Source organism: Podarcis pityusensis (assembly GCF_964106645.2).
Source record: "Podarcis pityusensis genome assembly, chromosome: 15".
In the NCBI taxonomy this organism is placed as follows: domain Eukaryota; kingdom Metazoa; phylum Chordata; class Lepidosauria; order Squamata; family Lacertidae; genus Podarcis; species Podarcis pityusensis.
Genome location: NC_138040.1, coordinates 35,941,925 through 35,955,781, shown reverse-complemented (window position 1 = coordinate 35,955,781; position 13,857 = coordinate 35,941,925).

The following is a 13,857-nucleotide window of genomic DNA, read 5'->3' as shown; positions in this document are numbered from 1 at the left end:
GGTGCTAATTCCTATGTCCTAAACCTGGCATGTCCAAAAAACCAAAAAAAATGCTGGAATGTGTGGACTACCATGATCTATCCAGCCTCCCATCTCGGAATTGGCCAGAGAATCCTGAAGCCTCTGCTGCAAATTGAAGGTCTAAAATAATGTTGTTTCCACATTTGCAATGATAATGGGATGAAGAGTGGATCTTCCTCTTTTCCTGCCTGCCTGACTGCCTGCCCTTTATTGATATTCCACATTATTTCTCCAAGGAGCTCAAAGTGACACACATTCTCCTCCCCTTCCTCTTTAAATCCCCAGAGGGAATTAAGCTGAGAGGCAGTGACTGGCCCAAGGTCACCCAGTGAGTTCCTTCGGCCAAGTGGAGATTTGCATCCTAGTCTCCTAGGCCCTAGTCTGACACTCTAACCGTTAGACCACAGCGGTTTGCTGAGATCATTGTCACAGGCCCTGCTCTAAGTGCCTTCACCACTGGAGGTTGGGCAGGTTTCTGCTGTTGGGGTGCCCTGCATAGTCCAGTCTTCACCAAGCCAGTGCTCCCTAGATACTTTAGGCTACAGCTACCATCCACCCCACTTAACCCACACTTTCCAATACACTACCCTGTCACTTTCCTTATTGCAAAAAGTCTGGTTTTGGAGGAAGGGGAGTGGGTTTGCTGTGCAAGAGCACAAAATCACCTTTAAGTGTGCGACCTGAATTTGCTATTGTGTGCTATTGAGTCCCGACCTGAAAACAGTGACAGTCTCAACATGCTCCAATTGTGTGAATAAGCTTTGCTACACACAATTATCCGCTCATCTCTCAGTGACTGCATGTAAAAAAATGATACATATCCAATGATGGAGATTGATTTGTATGACTGCTGAACCTATTCATTTAACTGGTCACTCCAACCTAATGCAAACCAGGCTGACATAAGAAGTCAGCCTATTCTGAAGCTAGCTTAGGAAGGCTTGTGAGCCGGCCATTCCAGGTGGAGTTTCGAAAGCAAACAAATATATATATAGTTTTCCCTCTCTGGATTCTTTCTCTTTGTATTTTTTCTTTTTTCTTCCATCCAGGAAATTTGCAAATATACACTTTCAAGAGTGAGTGACCGTAAGGATCTGGAATGTGTTACTTGAGATACAGCGAATGCAAATTAACGTCGCCTTCACATTCTGCCGTGGCAATAAAAATAAAGGAGAATGTTGACATCAGCCTGAATGTCGAATTAGCTTTTGCATAATGTGGTGTGAGAGCGAGGTGTTGAAACCTGCATGAGAGACTTTCCAAACTGCAGTGAGGAACTGTTCTGGCAGCCCGACACAAACTGTCGATGGTTTCCAGAGTTCCACATGATGAGCTGTTCTTTTTGGTCACCGTTGAAGGCGCTGGGCTTTGCTGCTTCTCAAAGCCAGCCATTTTGTCTCGCTCTTTCTATTGGTTTTCTTTCAAGCTCGTGTTCTTTAAGAGCAAGAATTACAGCCTCGTGAGCCGCTGTGTGAAAAGAGCAGCTTTATAGTTCCAGAAAACATTGGCTGCCTGTTCTAATTCTGCTTACAAGGTTGCTTTTAGAACGACCACAGGAATGCTTTGAGCTGGGCTAGGGATGGCCTGAAAGAAGCAGTTTCATGTTGCTCTGGGGGAAAGCCTAGCAGAATGTTTCTTCTCCTCTAAAATGTCCATGATTTTTAGGACATAAATTCCTAATTTCACAAAGGAAAAGAGCCAAAGCCTCCAATATTTCCCTCTTTAACCTCTAACATTCCGCAAATGAAAATGAGGACATACCTAGAGTGGTTCTGTTTTCTTGTAGGTCATAGCCTGAGTCCTACCCTCATGACAGCCTCTGCTGTCAGGAATGAGCTATACATAGGCAGCTATCAGGGAGGTGTCAGGAGTCAATGAGGGAAGCCAGGAGTTACTATCAAACACCACACTAGAGCTTGAAGACCACTGTCGTTCAGTCAAGGTCCCAGACTGAACTGGAAGTCCTTTCTATCCCTTCCTCTCTAGAAGGAGCCAATAGCCAGTGTGAGTGTGTGTGAAGCCAGGCCACAGCAGGAGAATACCCCAGATCATAGGCACCAACACGATAGAGCCAACGTGTCCTCTGCCCCCTCAATATTTGTTGGGAGGAGATGGAGCCCACACAATGTTGAGGGGGCGGAGAGGGTGGAGGAAGCCTCCCCCTGAGATGCGTGTACAATGCAGTGTGGCCCACCCTTGCTGCTGTTGCCTGTAAGGGGGCCCAGGCCACCTGGACCACCCCCGCCTGCGCGCCACCTTACCTACACTGGCTTGCCACAACCACTGCTACCACAACGAGGCCAAAGCATCCTCCACTGTCACGAGGCCTCCATTGAGGTACGGTGGTGGGCAGGCAGTGGCAGCAGTGAGTGGGCAGCTGAGGCAGTGGGCAGAGGCAGACTGGGCACGCTTGCAGGCAGGGTGGTGGTGGCAGTGGCAGGGGTGGTGCATGTAAAACAGATGGTCTGCCACTGAACTATGGCCCTTCCATGCATGGTGGCAAAGAGACCTGATCTACAAGGAAAGCTGGATCAGCTCTGTAGCTCAAATACTGTCTGCGATTTGTCTCACTGGCAAACACAAGAGACCTCAGTCGGATCAGCCTGGAGGTCCAGCTTTCTAGTTCAGCATCCAGTTTCACACAGTAGTCAGCCAGATGTTTCTGCAAAGCCCACAAACAGGGCATGAAGATAATAGCCTGCCCTCCCTCCCATTGCCTGCCAGCAAGTAGCCGTCCGTACTGTAATATTTATGCGGGGGGTTGGCTCCAAGACTGACACATATATAGCCAAACTCTTGGAGTTGCTCCACAGCTAGCCAACCTGCCTTCTAGAAGACAGCTGGTGAGGGAGAGCGGGAAAGGGAGCATCCCTACCACTTCCAGAACCACTGCCCCTCATAGGATGTGCTGAGTGAGCCTTGCCCAGGAAGCAAGGCCAAGAGCTTAAGAGCTCTTTTCGCTCCAGGTCTGCTTGAGACTTGACTGGCTCACTTTCAGACAGACAGCCTTTATCTGTGTATGGTTGAAATCAGGCAAGTCAAACACAGGTAAGATGAAGTGTTACTGTATTACACTTTCTTTGGGTATGTCCATTCTCTATGGACGTCATACCTAATAGCCCCTGAATCTTATTCTCCACAAACTGATGTAAGCCAAGGGTTGGGGAGCTGTGGCCCTGCAAATGTTGCTGGACTACAACTCTCATCCTTAATCATTAGCTGGGGTTCCTGGGAGTTGGGAGTCCAACAACATCTAGAAGGCCACAGGTTCCCCACCCACACTCTCAGCCCTTTCTATAGTTGTCTAAGTCAGTGTTTTCCAAACTTGGGTCCCCAGATATAGTCAGACGAAAACTCCCATCATCCCTGGCCACTGGCTAAGCCTGATGAGGAGGATGAGAATTCCACATATCAGTGGTCTGCAGTGTGGACAATAACTTTTGTTTGTATGCCCTGAATCTGCGGCCAAACTATTTTGTTTTGTAGGGAGCACACAAACACCCCATGCAACTTCTGGTTTTATTTGAAGCGTACTTAATATTACTTTTAAGCCTTGAAGCATAGCAAATTGGCCCATCTAAATCCTTGTTTTTTTCAGCATCCGTAAGGATATGATTTTGAATGACAATGTGAAAATGCATGACCTGGTTTTCTTCATTTCCACCTGGGGTCCGCTGGTGGGGATTCTGGGGCTGGAAACCTTAATGGCAAAGCGGAGGCGTGGGGCGTGGCAGACATGTTAATAAAAAGCAATCATCTGTCATCTGCAGCCACATCTAGGATGGATGCAATCTGGATTTCATCCAACAATGGGCAAAGACCAGATAATATATTGCTGCAGGCCAAATGAAGTATTTCCATGCTCTGTCTGCTGGCTCCATGTGATCTTAGAACCGTGCTTTTTTGTAATTAGAGGGGCTAGGACATTTATGAGGATAATCACAAGCCCTCCGCAGCCTCAAGCCTGGCCTCATGGAAAGGCATAAGCTTCTAAAGAAAGGATTCAAACAAAACCCCAAGCCTTGAACAGGCCGATTTTGTTCTTCAGCCCTCCTCTATGTTCTCCCCTTTATATGCCAGCACACTAAGCTGCCTCCTTTTTGCTCTTTGACAGTCACTTTCAGGTCTGACCTTTGAATGATTAGACTTGCAAGACAAGCAAGCATCTTTTTAAAACAACAACAACTACATATTTTATCGTCATTTATCAATTGTAACAGTAACTTCCTGCTTTTTTATTATTAAAAAAAAATCTGTTCCAGCTTTCTGTGTGTTGTGGAAGTATCTTTTACCACTGTTGGCATCTATGTAAATGAACTGGTGAGATCCAAGCATTCAGCCATATAATCTAGTACAGGGGTTCCAAAACTGTGGTCTGCAGACCATCAGTGGTCTGTTAGCTTCATTCAGGTGAACCGTAGCATGTTTGTGGATTTGTGGTTGATGATAGGAAGCAGCCCATCCATCGCCCTAAATATTTGAATTGCTTTTTAATCGTATTTTTATTGCTTCTTTTATTTCTTTGATTGCATATACAGGTATTACCATTTGAATCCTATTGAAATCACGCAGTATCTGCCACAGCATGTTATAGTTACTGCAATGGGCAGAAAAATAATGAAGTGATCCTCCAAAACCCTCAGCAACGTTCAGGTGGTTCATGGGGGTAGGGGCAGTTTGGGAACCACTGACCCCCACAGTCATTTCTATTTTGATGTTTCCACACACATGCAGGCAGAGAAAGGATGAACCTAGTGGCTCACCCCTTCCATTGTGTCCTCCTCACTGGGTTCATCAACCTCCTAGGAACCTTCTGTCTCTCTTTTAATAATAGTGTTAGCTTCTAGAGTGATTTACAACTCTGATCTTCCATGGTCCTAATGTCACAGGTATTCAGAGGCATACTGCCTCCAACACTGGAGGGGATACAGAGCTATCATAGCTGGTAGCCATTACAGTGGTACCTTGGGTTACAGATGCTTCAGGTTATATACGCTTCAGGTCACAGATTCCGCTAACCCAGAAATAGTACCTCGGATTAAGAACTTTGCTTCAGGATGAGAACAGAAAATGTGCTCCAGTGGCACGGCAGAAGCAGGAGGCCCCATTAGCTAAAGTGGTGCTTCAGGTTAAGAACAGTTTCAGGTTAAGAACAGACCACCGGAACGAATTAAGTACTTAACCCGAGGTACCACTGTAATAGCCTTGCCCTCCATGCACCCCATTTAAAGCCATCTCTCAGTTCTATGTTACACGTGGAATTGCCACAAGAAGAGACTCATTTTTGCAGTAATTTGCCTTCTAAGCATGATGAAGGCAACTGAATCAGTTACAGGAATGCAACACAGGGAAAAAGGGTTCATTCCCCATTTCCCATCTTGTGTGATGCTAATCGTAAGGGTGGGAGGAAACTCAAACCAGGCTTCTATTTGTTTGTCTGTCTATATGTACTTGGGTTTTACTGACTAAAATACATCCACAACACAAAGAAACTAGGAATTTAATGTGCATACAATCCCAAACTCCCCGATTATTAGAAAATAAAACTCCCCCCCCCTTGAAAATCAGAACATGAAGTCTACTGCATGATGTCAGCCAGCACTCCAAAAGAAAACAAGCTGAGCCACGCTTGAGATGGAATCAAGGTGTGCTTCATCTAGGTGAAGGTGTCTCCAGCTGAAGGAAGAAAAAAAAATTCAATGGCAGCCAAGAACATTTCTGAAAACAGAACAAGTCGCCTTTGTGTGGCTATTTCAAATTCCTTATATTGTGGGAGGGAGATTTCTGGTGGCATCCCGTAATATAATTAGGGTTGCACAATACAAATTGCATTAGCCAAAATGGTATGTGGCTGTGGTAGCAATACTTATGGTTCAAATGACGAAGTTCTGGCTCAAGGTGATGTTGAATACTTTCCTTCAACACTGTGTCTATGGCTCCTCCCACTCACTATCATTGTTATCTGGGCAAGAGCAAAAGGCAGGTGCAGAACATGAAAGTACTTGTACCATTCAGAGTGGCATAAAAAAAGGGGGTGGGGAACCTTTTTCAGCCAAAGCGCCACATTCCCTTCTGGACAACCTTCCAAGGGACACATGCTCAAGATACATGAGGCCAGAAGCTAAAAGCAGCAGAGCAAACTATTTATCCTCCATTCAGACAAGCAGGAGGCAACAGCAGAACTCAAGGACACATTCCAGCCAGACAAACACACATGGGGTACAAAACAGGGCCACTGAGAGGTGTGGCCTCTGGAGAGTATCGAGGTCCTGACATTAAGGCCTGCGGGGGGCTCCCAGTTCAGTTCCAATTCACTTCCCCAGCCTGAGGTTCCCTATCGTTGACGTGGAAGCAAACATTTTGCCAGGTGTGCTTTTCTTGCCACTGTGGTGCCCCAAAACTGATATGGGTGAAATCCTGCCTTCAGTGTGACTCTTAAAAGTGTCTAACCTCCATAACCCGCTGGAACTGAAACAATGAAGGTTTGAAGGTTTGGCCACTTTGGAAATGAGAGATCCATGGGAGATTTGCCCAGCTTCTGTGGTTGCTGGGTACTTGAGTTCCTTTTCATAAAGGAGAAAAAAAATCAAAGTGATCCTTTTCGAATGGAATTAAGAAAATCTGCTGCGTATATTGATGCGTCAGTCAGAGTAGTGATTACATAAAACCCATTTAACACGTAGCTTTTCTTGTTCTCTGGTCTCTTCCACCCGTGTGCTTTTTTGTTTGTCTTCCCAACTGCCTGGAAATGCAATGTGTTCCTTCTCTCCTCGCACCCTGATTGCGGTGGTGGAAAATAATTGGGTGCAGCAGGGCATGTTGGATGGCGGCTTTAATCCTGATCCAGGTGGCTGGAATCCAGTGCAGGATTTACAGTGCCCTGACCCTGAGCTGTCAAGAAGGAACAGCTAGATAAATGGTGTGGGCGGGTTAGTGTAATAATCGTTTGTTTGATGTGACAAGCCTGATAGGCCTTGATTTACTTACAGACTGATAGGCTTTTAATTGAGCACCTCCATCCCAGTCACATCAAAGGCAGGGAAGCTGACAAGGAGCCCTTTTACTGAAAGCTCTCAGTGACTGACAGATCCTGTATGCTAATTTTGCTGGAGAGAGAGGCAATGCTGTCCCTTGGATTGGCCAGGCCTCACCTCGAAAACAGCCCCTTTCTTCCAGGGGAGTGTCTTCCTCTCCATTTATCCAATGGCTCCAGCAAGGAAAACATTCCCTGTACAATTCAGCAGTGTGCATGGTGACTTACAAAAGAACATAAGAGCCCTGCTGGACCAATAAACACCCATCTAGTCCAGCGTCCTGTTCTCACAGTGACCAACTAGATGCCTATGGGAAGCTGAGGAGCAGGTAAAGGGACCCCTGACCATAAGGTCCAGTCGTGACCGACTCTGGGGTTGAGGTGCTCATCTCGCTTTATTGGCCGAGGGCGCTGGTCATGTGGCTAGCATGGCTAAGCCACTTCTGGCGAACCAGAGCAGCACACGGAAACGCCGTTTACCTTCCCGCCGGAGCGGTACCTATTTATCTACTTGCACTTTGATGTGCTTTCAAACTGCTAGGTTGGCAGGAGCAGGGACGGAGCAACAGGAGCTCACCCCATCGTGGGGATTCGAACCACCAACCTTCTCATTGGCAAGTCCTAGGCTCTGTGGTACCTCTAGTTAAGAACTTAATTCGTTCCGGAGGTCCATTCTTAACCTGAAACTTTTCTTAACCTGAGGTACCACTTTAGCTAATGTGGCCTTCCGCTGCCGCTGTGCAATTTCTGTTCTCATCCTGAAGCAAAGTTCTTAACCTGAGGTACTATTTCTGGGTTAGTGGGGTCTGTAACCTGAAGCGTCTGTAACCTGAAGCGTATATAACCCGAGGTACCACTGTAGAACTCTTTCCCACTTAGGAACCCCAGCAACTGACATTCAGAGCCACACTGCCTCTGTGTCAGGCTTCAGCCCTGCCCAGACCACTAAATTGAAGTCTGCTTATATGAAGAGTGCAAGGGAGCAGAAGCCTCTGTCAGATCACCACACTGCCAGTGATCCTGAGGAACCAGTGAGTCTGGGCATCCCAACAGGGTACCTGGCTATCTCTCAGACTCCACTGTTCTCCCCCAGGACCAGAGGAGACAGCAGGAACTTCTGAGCCACTGTCGCAGTGTCCAGCTAGTTGCCCAGGAGGCTGAAAAAAAGGGTAAGGTCACATCTACACCAAACATTTAAAGCCCATGGCTTCCTGCAAAGAATCCTGGAATGTGCAGTTTGCTAAGGGTGCTGGGAATTGTAGCTCATTTAAATGAGCTTTAAATGTATGGTGTGGGTGTTAGCATGGAAACAGATGCAAGCAAGGCTCAGGGTGTGACTGAGAGCCAGTTAGGGGCATAGCCTCCAGCTCCTATACAAGATCCTAATCTGACCTGCTTCCACCGAAGCAACAGCTCTCTTCAAAGCTCAAGCCTCCCTGACCTGGGGAAATAGGCACTCTGGGGCCCATTGCCACCGAATCACACCAGTGAAACTAAACTGATCTTTGCCTTCCAAGTGCTTACAGTCTAAAGCCAGCCTTTCTCAACTTGGGTCCTCAGATGTTGTTGGACTACAACTCCCATCATTCCCAGACAGCATGGCCAGGGGATGATGGAGGTTGTCGTTCAAGAACATCTGGCAACCCAAGGTTGAGAACGGCTGGTCTAAGCGAATATTGGGAAGAGGAAGGGAGAGACAAAGAGATGGGGGAAAGAATGTGGGCAGTTGCCTTATTTCACACTGGACTATTAGTCTATCTAATGGCAGCAGCTTTCTGAAGACCCAGGGCAGACGTCTTTCCCATCGCCTGCTATTGTAACTGGACTCTTTCAAACTGGAGATTTGTTAGACTTTCTGGATTCAAAGCCATGAGCTTTACCTCTGAATGGTCTTTTCCTTAAAGAATCCTGAGAGCATAGAGGTTGGTACTGAGGCACAAGCAGTCACCAGGAATGGCTACCTTGAGGAGCAAGTGATGTTCCCAGAGCTCAGCTGGCCTTGCTATGCCACAGCTCCCAGGTTCAATCCCTGATGTCTCCAGAATAGGGCTGGGAGAAGCTTGGAGAGCTTATGCCAGTCAGAATTGTCAGTATTGAGATAGACACACCAATGTTCTCACCTGGTTTAAGCCAGCTTCCTGTGTCCCTATGATAGATCATGGAGTGGATTGACCACTCAAGGATTACGTATTTCTCTTAAGTTTGAGTCAGCCCCACCAGCTGTCTGTGAGGGCCAACCGGCCTCAATGAGAGTCAGCCCCCTGGGAGGGATTTGAAAACGGCCCATTCAGATATGTCACAAGTGGATACTTTTGTGGGCCTCAACAACTCCACATATCTCTCTCTCTCCTCCCCCCTCCCCTTCCAAACTGCTGCCAAACCATTGGCCTTTTCTCATCATGGAAAACATTTGACGCCGTTCTAAGCTTCTGCCTCCATCTGCACTAGGATAATAAACAAAAGATGGCTTGAAAAGATGTGACATTTTTGAAAAGGGGGGATGGGGCCGGTCTGTGCGATTGTTTTAGAAGTGTGTACGGAGTGCTGGTTTGCAGGATGCTAATGAATGGAACAGTTTCTTCCTCCTCCCTCCCTCCCTTCACACTTGAAGCTCGTGTTCCCCTCAATATGAGGAGAGGAGGGAAGGAAAAGGTTCTGCCTGCCTAGTGTGGCCTGGAGAGACCATTTGGCCTTGAAGGGGGAGTGTGGTGTAGTGGTTAGAGTGTTGGACTGTGGCCCCATCCAGCATTGGAGGTGGTATGCCCCCAAATTCCAGTTCCTGGGATTCATAGGTGCGGAGAGTGCTGTAGAGCAGATCCTGGACTGATCCAGTAGGCCTCTTCTTTGCTTTTTTGATCTCTCTGCATGGGAACCACACAACTTTTTGGGCCAGATCAAGCCTCAAATGCACTGCCATTTAAACTGGATTACACACAGTCTGCTCAAAAAGATCTAATGTGTTGTTGTTTTGCCATTTTAAATATATCTCATGAGTTTTTCAGGATTTTAAATATGAATTATTTTGACTATATCAATGATTAAACATTTTCTTTGAAATTAGGTGGCCCCAAAAAATTATTCCTGAAAAGGCATTCAAAAATGCAAAAGAAAGAAAAAAGAGGAGAATCATACACCACCAAATGCCTCTTTTTTGTCAATGCATCCCATAAAAATGACTATTGTTATGAAGGGCTCATAAATAATCTGATTTTGGCATGCTTTCATATGAAACAGAAAATGAATAAATTAAACCTGATTTACAGCCCTTTTCTTTTTCTTTCTTTTCTTTTCTTTTTCTTTTCATTTTTATGAGAGCCGCTCTAAACATTTTATGTAACGTACGTGCCAGACAATGCAAGCCAAATGGCTCAAGGCTGTGGTGTTGATATTATATAAATTATAAGATGCTTTAATTTGCATAGTTTAATTAACTAATACCGCCAAAGAGAAATGGGGATGGGTGGGAGGAAGAGTAGTAGTAAGTGACTCCCTGCGCCTAACAAATCCAAGCCCTTCTTGAATATGACCCTCCACCCCATCTCCCCTCAAGCTTTTGGCTTTGCTCACCGTCAAGATGGCAGCTGCTTTCCATCACCATGTTGCCTGTTTTGCTTTCAGTATCTCATTCTGAATCTTGTGGCTTTACTTGTTTCCTCAAAGTCTCAGCACTTTAAAAGGTGGTTGTATCACAGCTTCATGGTTAATTTTGGATTCTCGGTTATGTCACCACAACTTTTTTTTTAACGCTTAAATTTTTTTATTTTTTTACCAACAAGCAAAACACAAACAGTGAAACCCCCCAGGCGGCTTATACATTGGGTATACAAAATCAATAATAACATATTCAAATCAACCATGTGTACAATTTTATATATGTTAACACTCCTCCCTTCACAAGGTTTAACTTTTAACATTTTAATTGCCCCAAATTGTTCACACCTACCCCAATAATTCAATATCTTCTCAAACCAATCCTCCTCTTTCTCACTGACCTTAAACCCTTTCATTCTGTGTATCTTCACAGATATTCTAAAATTATAATATTATTCAGTTTTTTCCTCCATTGGTTCACCCCTAGCTCTTCTGCATTTTTCCAATTACTCGCTATAACCTGTCTGGCTGCAGTTCCCATCAATTTTACCCATTTACATTCCTCTTTTGTTTTTAACTCGGCGCTACTCAGACCAATAAGAACCATTAATTTAGAGATTCCCACCTTCCTACCCACAATTCCCGATATTTCTATACCAATCTGTTTCCAAAATTCATTAACTAACGGTCAATGCCACCACAACTGAAAAAGCCACCTGGTGCAGCAAACCAAAGAAGGCTCCTGCTGGATCAGGCCAGAGGCCAATCTACTGTAGTTCAGCATCTTGCTTCCTTCAGTGGCCAACCAGTTGCCTTAGGGAAGTCTGCAAGCAAGGCAACAAGGCAATAGCGCACTCCCACTATTCAGAGGCATGCTGGTTCTGAGCCTGAAGGAGGCATATAGTAAGGGATCTACTAGTAGCTTTCCAGGTGATTTGCAGTAGATCAACATGTATGTCTGAAGGCTCATCCATACTTTCTTTTAATATAGATAGTGAGCTTTCCATACCTCCTTTAATTCTTCACTGTCCATACATTGATCTCCTCCAGATAACTGCCCCCCCACACACACACACACTTTCCCCTCCTACAATCCAGATTTTCTCCTTTTTGGAGTATATTGGTATGAGAAAATCTGGGTTGAGGAAGGCAATGGGTAGAACCAGGAGAACATCCTATGGACTGTGGAGAAATAATGAAGGTACAGGAAGCTGACTATCCACATTAAATGTCGTTATGGATGAGCCCTTAGATTATAGCTAGGTTCAGTGAGATCTCTCCAAAGTAAATAATTCTTTAATTGTATGCTGCTATGGGGAAACCTAGGCAGCATCTTAAAAAGTAGAGACATCACCTTGCCAACAAAGGTCCGTATAGTTAAAGCTATGGTTTTCCCAGTAGTGATGTATGGAAGTGAGAGCTGGACCATAAAGAAGGCTGATCGCCAAAGAATTGATGCTTTTGAATTTTGGAGGAGACTCTTGAGAGTCCCATGGACTGCAAGAAGATCAAACGCATCCATTCTTAAGGAGATCAGCCCTGAGTGCTCACTGGAAGGACAGATCGTGAAGCTGAGGCTCCAATACTTTGGCCACCTCATGAGAAGAGAAGACTCCCTGGAAAAGACCCTGATGTTGGGAAAGATGGAGGGCACAAGGAGAAGGGGACAACAGAGGACAAGATGATTGGATGGTGTTCTAGAAGCTACCAGCATGAGTTTGACCAAACTGCGGGAGGCAGTGGAGGACAGAAGTGCCTGGCGTGCTCTGGTCCATGGCGTCACGAAGAGTCGGACACGATTAACGACTAAACAACAACAACAACAATGGGGAAAGTCTTTCTGAAAGCTGCCATGCATGGGGTATCTAGCACTCATTGTCCTAGTAGACCAATTGGATTGATGGCTGGCTGCATCTATATCAATGACACATGTAGATCACAGTGAAAAGTAGCAATTACACCCTTCCTGGGAAGTGGGGATGCCTCTTAATTACAGTTATCCGATTGCATTTTCCACAAAAAGCATCATTTTGCTCATAAAAGTTCTTCTTGTTGTTTTAAAAAAGAGCACACCAAAAAGGCATTAACTCATGTCACTCTGACCTGATGTCAGCCACTCGGTGTGTGTTTTGATCTGTTGCCCGTCCCTACAGAATAGAAGAGTGGTTTTCTTTTTTGGAAAGCACTTTGATAAGTGTGTTGAAGTCCTCCTCCCCTTGCGCAATCCATCCTGTAGAATTTCACACCAGGAAGCATCTCCATTACATCAACAACAGGAAGATCCCACTGGTTTGCCACAAAGAAAAACAGCTGTTAGTCACACATCAAGGGAATGGAAGAGAGGGGGGGGGATAAATCTCACCTCCCCCTTTCCCTCCACTGATGTTCACACAGTTCTTTAATGTTAGTCACTGGGCTGAGAAGAGAACAACGAGGCAATTGAAACTGCACAACTTGTGATCCAGTGCCTATCAGTTAATATTTGAGATGAGCAACTTCTTACCCCTCGTAAGCCAAAACACTGGAGAATGGCTGAGCTCTTGACTCTGAGCCACTGTGAATGGACCGACACTTACAACTCTTACTGTACAACCAAAGCATCTCCCTTCTTGTACTCATCCCTCTTCCATTACACCCAAATCTCCCAACATCCTGCCCCCCCTTCTTTAAATTGCAACAGCAGCGGAGGGACTCCAGCCACGAGGAAAATAAAGGAGGTTTGTCTGTTGCCACCATTGCCGCGAAGCAGGCAAGTGGATTGGAGGCCAGGTTGGGTGGACTCATCTAGTCCAGCATTCTGTTCTCACAGTAGCCGACTACATCCCCATAGGAAGCCAGCAAACAGTATTCTCTCCACCCCACCCACAACTCGTATTGGGAAGCTTCCTGCCTCCAGCAGTGGAGGTAGAACTTACTGATCAGGGTTAGTAGCCACAGAGAGCTTTATCCACCATGAATTTGTCTACTCCTCTTTCAAAGCCATCTGAGTTGGTGGCCATCTCTTGTGGGAAAGAATTCCATAGTTCAATTCTTCTCCAAGTTGGGTTGAAAGCTAAGCTGGAGAAGAATCTGGGGCCTCAGCTCTCCACTGCACTGCACTTGGCATCCTTAGCTAATACCCAAATGTCTCCTTGCTTTCCTGCTACATTATTGCTCTTTAAAAAAAGAAAAAGAAAGAACCCTAATTACAACTTTAAAATAAAACACTATTT